This window comes from Rhinolophus sinicus, linkage group LG04, assembly GCF_036562045.2.
Source record: "Rhinolophus sinicus isolate RSC01 linkage group LG04, ASM3656204v1, whole genome shotgun sequence".
NCBI classification, from domain to species: domain Eukaryota; kingdom Metazoa; phylum Chordata; class Mammalia; order Chiroptera; family Rhinolophidae; genus Rhinolophus; species Rhinolophus sinicus.
This window is the reverse complement of record NC_133754.1, coordinates 11,040,352-11,046,351: the sequence shown is the minus strand read 5'-3', so window position 1 is coordinate 11,046,351 and position 6,000 is coordinate 11,040,352.

Genomic DNA, 6,000 nt, shown 5'->3' with positions numbered 1-6,000 from the left:
ATCACTCGTAACTTGTCTTATTTTTCTAAGATAGTTTTCCAAAAATAGTATTTCAAACAAAACTTCCTACATATCACTGTATCAAATACAGTATTGCGTGCACTAATGAGTTAGAGAAACAAACACATAAGCAGGCACATGCCAAGAAAAGCGTTACAGAAATGTTTTATATGACAGAACATATAGGATAGTCTATTGTCTTTTAAGTAATCTATGCATTTATCTCAATGAAGATACCATTGTTTCAAACATTCTGAAAACTTGCTTTAAAATTGTTCTCTAAGATAATGTAAAAAGTCCTATTAAGAATTCCCCCCCAATACTTTTTGGAAACAAACATCTCTTTTTGGATTAATGCTCATATTATTTACCTAAGGCAGGTAGCTTAGTCTCTAGGGTCAGCTTCATGTAACTTCTATTGTATATTTTTTTAATGAAAGATGACCTTATATGGAGAGAACTGTTGAAATTTGAAGAAGAAAATATGACAGAACTTTTACTTCCATTTTCAAAGAAAGTATTCCAGAGTTTGTTGTTTCAGAAGTGAGACATAATGTAAATAAATATTTAGAATTAAAATCCTTCTACCACTTTGGGGGTGATACAGTTTTTACTGTAGTTTGACACATTCCATAGATCAAAATCATATTAGTTTTTTTAAGAAATGTTATTCTTAAAAATTGGTCATTAAGTAAGATAATTAAAAACACCAACTTGAAATTGTGAAGAGAATATCAAGAAGTTTTTAAAATTTTCTATTGTTTACTTTTATCAGAGAAATCTAATTGGCAATAAAATTTGTAATAATCCAAAATCACTAAATGAAATAAGTTAGGGAAAATTCTTAACATAAATTGCGCATTATCAAAAAATACTTGTGGGGGCAAGGCCTGCTTGTAAACGCCTTACTTTCTAAATTTAATTAAAATAAATTTAGTAATGTTTTTCCCATTTTCAATTTATTAACTCCTGCTGTTAAATAAATCATTTTTGTACATGTAATAGTTATTCCTTAAGAATGTATGTATTTGACATATTAAATATGTATTGAGTGCCTCTTTAGGAGCAACAGGATGCAGTACAGGAGCACAGACATTTTAAAAATACTCAGAGTTATTTTTACTATGTGTAATAGGTTAGCAAAATAAACAATAATATGAGATAAATTATCTAAATGTTATCAGAAATTAACAAAAAAAGGTTGTGTTAACCAGAGAGAAAAATGTGAATTTTGACCTGGTGTAAGGAATTCGAGGAGTATACACAGATGTGGCATTTGACTGGACCTTTGAATAATGAGTGGTTTGAAAGGAAAACATTGGAGCACAAAGAATGGCATCAGTAAAAAGTGAGAGGGTGCTGTGTGTAAGTAAGTGCGATGGTGAGATAGTGGCAAATGAGACAATACAGTGATATTTTTGGATCATGTTGAATAATTGACCTACAGAATGTATTTTAATGGGGAATCCCCAAATTGTTTTTGAGCAAGAAAGATGCTCTATGAGGAAGAGAGAAGCAGATTTATTTTCATTCAAATTCTCACTAATATGAAGGGTTTGTAGGTAAAATATTAGAAGCAGGAAAATCAATCATTGATTTTATTGTGTCACTTTGCTTTATTTATTATTATTATTATTATTATTATTATTATTATTATTTTAGAATCTATAGGCTGGATCTCTCATATAAAGATAATTCTACTTTAAAATTCTATTTCAGAAGACAATACATACATGCGCACTCACACATCTGGGAGGAAATACGGTGTTTCCCCGAAAATAAGCCCCAGTTAAGATCGACAGCCAGAAGGACGCATTTAAGTACGTTATGATGAAGTTCCAGAAGAAGATGACATGACTGTAATTGGATAAATGTAGATTGTTGTACATGAAAAAATAAAACATCCCCTGAAAATACACCCCCATGTGTCTTTTGGACCAAAAATTAATATAAGACCCGGTCTTATTTTCCGGGAAATACGGTATAAGACTTGGTCCTATTTCAGGGAACCACAGTAGTACTTTGGCATTTATATATACAAACACACATACACACACACACACACACACACACACACGCACAAGGTCGAACAATTAAGTTTGCAAACTTTCTACTGTGCACATATATATTTATACACACGTAAGCACATATAAACATATATTTATATTTTATGTCATTCCTTCAGTGATTCGGTCAAAAAAGGATATAATTTTATTTATGTATTTATTACTAGTTTTATGAACCACTACTTGGGTTGCTGAAGTTGGTCATTCCCAGTGACATCTGCTTTAGTTTTTTTTTTCTTTTCTTTAATCTCTGTGCCATTTCTCTAGTGAAATAACGATGCAAATCATGAAGAAAAGTATTTAATTTCGTAGCAGCTGTATTTCCTCACATTGTTCACGGATAGGATGCAAACAGAAACAGGAAAGCTAATCTGTAGATTGGTAAGGAAGTCATGTACATTTTAAAATTCTCCCAGTGTTTTCTTAGGTTGGCATCGGAATTTCTTTTTGCATATTTATGACTACAAAATCAACTTGGTTTTCAAAAACCCAAATGTAATAACTTTATTTTATCTCAAAATTATAAATTTGAATGGATATTTTCTGTAATTTCATTGTCTTTCATTTTTAAGGAAATAGTGTTTCTTGAATGTATTTTAATGGACATAAAACATTGGGTTTATTTAACTGTCATCGAACCATTTTATTAATTCCAAATTGGGATAATCGCAATAGTAGATAGTTCGTTCTACTTTCAGGTGACAGTATATCTCATTAGACCACCTACCTTGGTGGAAATTCTGTCTGGCAGCATCCCTATGCCTTCCCACATGCCGATTTCCATCTGGAATATTAATTATATCCGAAAACTGAGGAGGATCTTAGTAATAGAAACATTTTGATAAATCGTGACAGTAATAGTTATTGTACCTTGCGGTTTTCGCTTCACTCCCTTGTCCTCCAATACTTTTAGTCTTGTCTTGATGGCACTGGCCATCGGTACCTGTTACTCAGTACTACTCTCTTTTCAGCATTTCAGGTTTCTTTGACCACTCCTCTTTTCTTCTGCAATTGCTTTTCCCTTTCATCAACTTACACATGTGCACACACACACGTTTGTAGAAGTTAAAATGGAAGGAGAACTGACTCTGGGTGGTGAACATACAATGTGATTTATAGATGATGTATTACAGAATTGTACACCTGAAATCTAAGTAACTTTACTAACAATTGTCGCCCTGATAAACTTTAAAAAAAAAAAAAAAAGCAACATCAAAAAAAACAAAACAATGAGTTGTGTGGCAGATCATTTTTATGCAGTCTGAGTTCAACTTTTGTATCTTGTTTTCTTTTAATTTGGAAGAACTTCAGAAATGCATGGTACTTTGGAAAGCAGGAATGTGTTTACCAAATGTAATAGTAGATAGTTCATCCAACTTTCAGCTAAAACCTGATATGTATCAAATAAAATATAATTTGCACATTAATTCAATATTTAATACAAAATCAAGATATATTGATTTCTAAAGAAAATATCAATAAATTGACTTTAGATCTAAAACACAGTGATTTTGTATCAATGTCTAATGACATTTTTCTGTAGAAAATCTAAGTATAAACATTTAAACACGTTTAAAGTAGAACATTTTAAATAAACCATTGAATAGATTAAAACTTTTAAATATTTAACATCTACTAAAATCTGAAAATGGCTTTGCTTCTTTTCCATGAAAAAAATAATAATAGAGTTTCTTTGGAAAGGACTGTCTCATTCTACAACCACAAAGCTACCCATTGGTTGGTCGTGATATCTGCATGTCACTTATCCTCAGGAGCAAATGGGTGAACTCTCTTGCCCTGTGTAACATCCTGGTACATTTAAAACGAACTGCACATCCTTTGCTGTGACTCCCATTATTAGGTGAACACTCATTTCCCTTCCTTTGAATCTGATTAACTGGAGGGACTGCCTTGGCTAATAGGTTGTAGCAGCAAAGTTCTGTGCATTTTGAGTTAGATCATAAGCTTCTGACTGGATGGCTCAAATTTCTGATCCACAAACTGTGAGCTACATGACACTGCTTTCTGTTTCAAGCCAATAATTTTGGACTGATGTGCTATGCAGCAATAGGTAACAAGAACAATAACCAGCACCTCAACTTGTGCTCACTTGATTTCATCCACTTTATTATTTTCAGGTGTTTGTAGTTTTTTCCCTCCATCACACCTTCACTTGTCAGTATTATCATTGTTTTCCCATTGCTATTGTCTGCCCATTGCCATCAGTATTCTAACTTGCGGTGACATTTCTTGCATAGGCTAAAACGTATTGGATCTTTGGTGCGTGTGGAGGGATTGAATTCAATTGGAGAATGGGCAGTTCCTTACTAACGGTGGGGAGGGCAGTGTATGTGGATTGAGATAGAGATGGTCCAAGGAGTCGGTACACGTTTGTTTCTTGAAGTAGGATGCAAATTCATCAGCTGAGAATGATGGAGGGGGAGAAGATAGTGAAAGGTAAAAGAGAAAGTAAAGTGTGAAATCATTTTCTAAGAAATCAGAGAAACTGCAAGGAAATAGGAATTAAAATATGATTGTTGGGAAGAATTGAGACCCCATTTAAGGTCAAAATTCATAATTTTTGTTGGGTCAGTCAGCATGTTTTAAAACAAATCCCACATATCATTCCTATGTGTGCATGCATATGGAGATTGAGATAAAGTTTCTTTGTTTTTATCTAAGAATGCTTATTATATATATTTTATATATTTTTTCTCTAGATTTATTCTACTTCATAATTGAATTCAGTGAAAAACTCACAAGAGGAGAGATGAGGTGACATGAAAAGGACCATAAATATGGTATGATACCTCTTCTTTAACTATACACAGTATTTCTGTTTTCCCACCACCCTTATTAGCATCAATTTCTTCATTTCCTTGTGAAGCAATTAGGAAGTTAGAATTGGGAGATAAGCTTAAAATAAGGTTGCAAAAATGGTAGTGGAACACATTTTTAAAGATTGAGCTATTACGTACTGTGTACTAATAAATGCTATCAATCATTTCCCAGTATTTATAAGTATAAGAAATAAGTATGATAATCTTCACATTTTTTTATTTGAATTTCATATTTAACAAACTATTTCAAGGCAAAGATGGACACATGAATAGATAATAAGAATAATGTCTAAAATGAAAAAGTAACATCTCTTTTACTCACTAAGAAAACTTACTCTAATTCTAATATAGATAATATACTATTTAAATTTAAGAGTTCAAATGTGGGATCCTGCTCCAAAGTGCCAGATAAATGGTTAAAAAGCAAAATAAAATAAAATGAAATATTCAGTACTGAACTTATTGTGAAAGCAAATGTAGCAGTTATCAAATTTTATCAATCTCCTTGTTAAAATAAATCTCATCTCTACTTTATTCAAATTTTCTACGTGAGATATCTAATAGTATAATGTCTGCATATTTTTCTATTCAGTTGTCTCTCCCTATCACACTCTAATATAGCACGTCAGAGTGACTTGCAATACTAATGTACAAAATTACTAGAAATTATGAGATACATCAAAGTTCCTTTTGGAACGTTCTACACAAAATGTTATCTACAGTGATGCAACATAAATAAATGAGTCTATGTTTTAAGCTAAGCAGAATTTATAAAATGATAAAGATTATCTATCCAACCAAGTCGGTAATTGCCATGTAGTGAGACTCTGTATCTCAAATAAGTTGATTCTTAGACTTTGAATTGGCCCCTGACCATGTTGTTTAATGCCAGCAAACAGTAGTGGGGCAAGAAAAGCTGACTGCCAGAAAAGGGCATTTTCAAAGTCACACAGCATGAAAATTTTCTTATCAGGACCCATTACAAGAAAAATAGTAATTTATTTTAGTAACTGAGGTATATTAATTACACCTATCTTTCATGGCAGTCTGAACTTGGTGCATTTTTTTTCTAGTTCTTGGTGCATTTTTTTTTC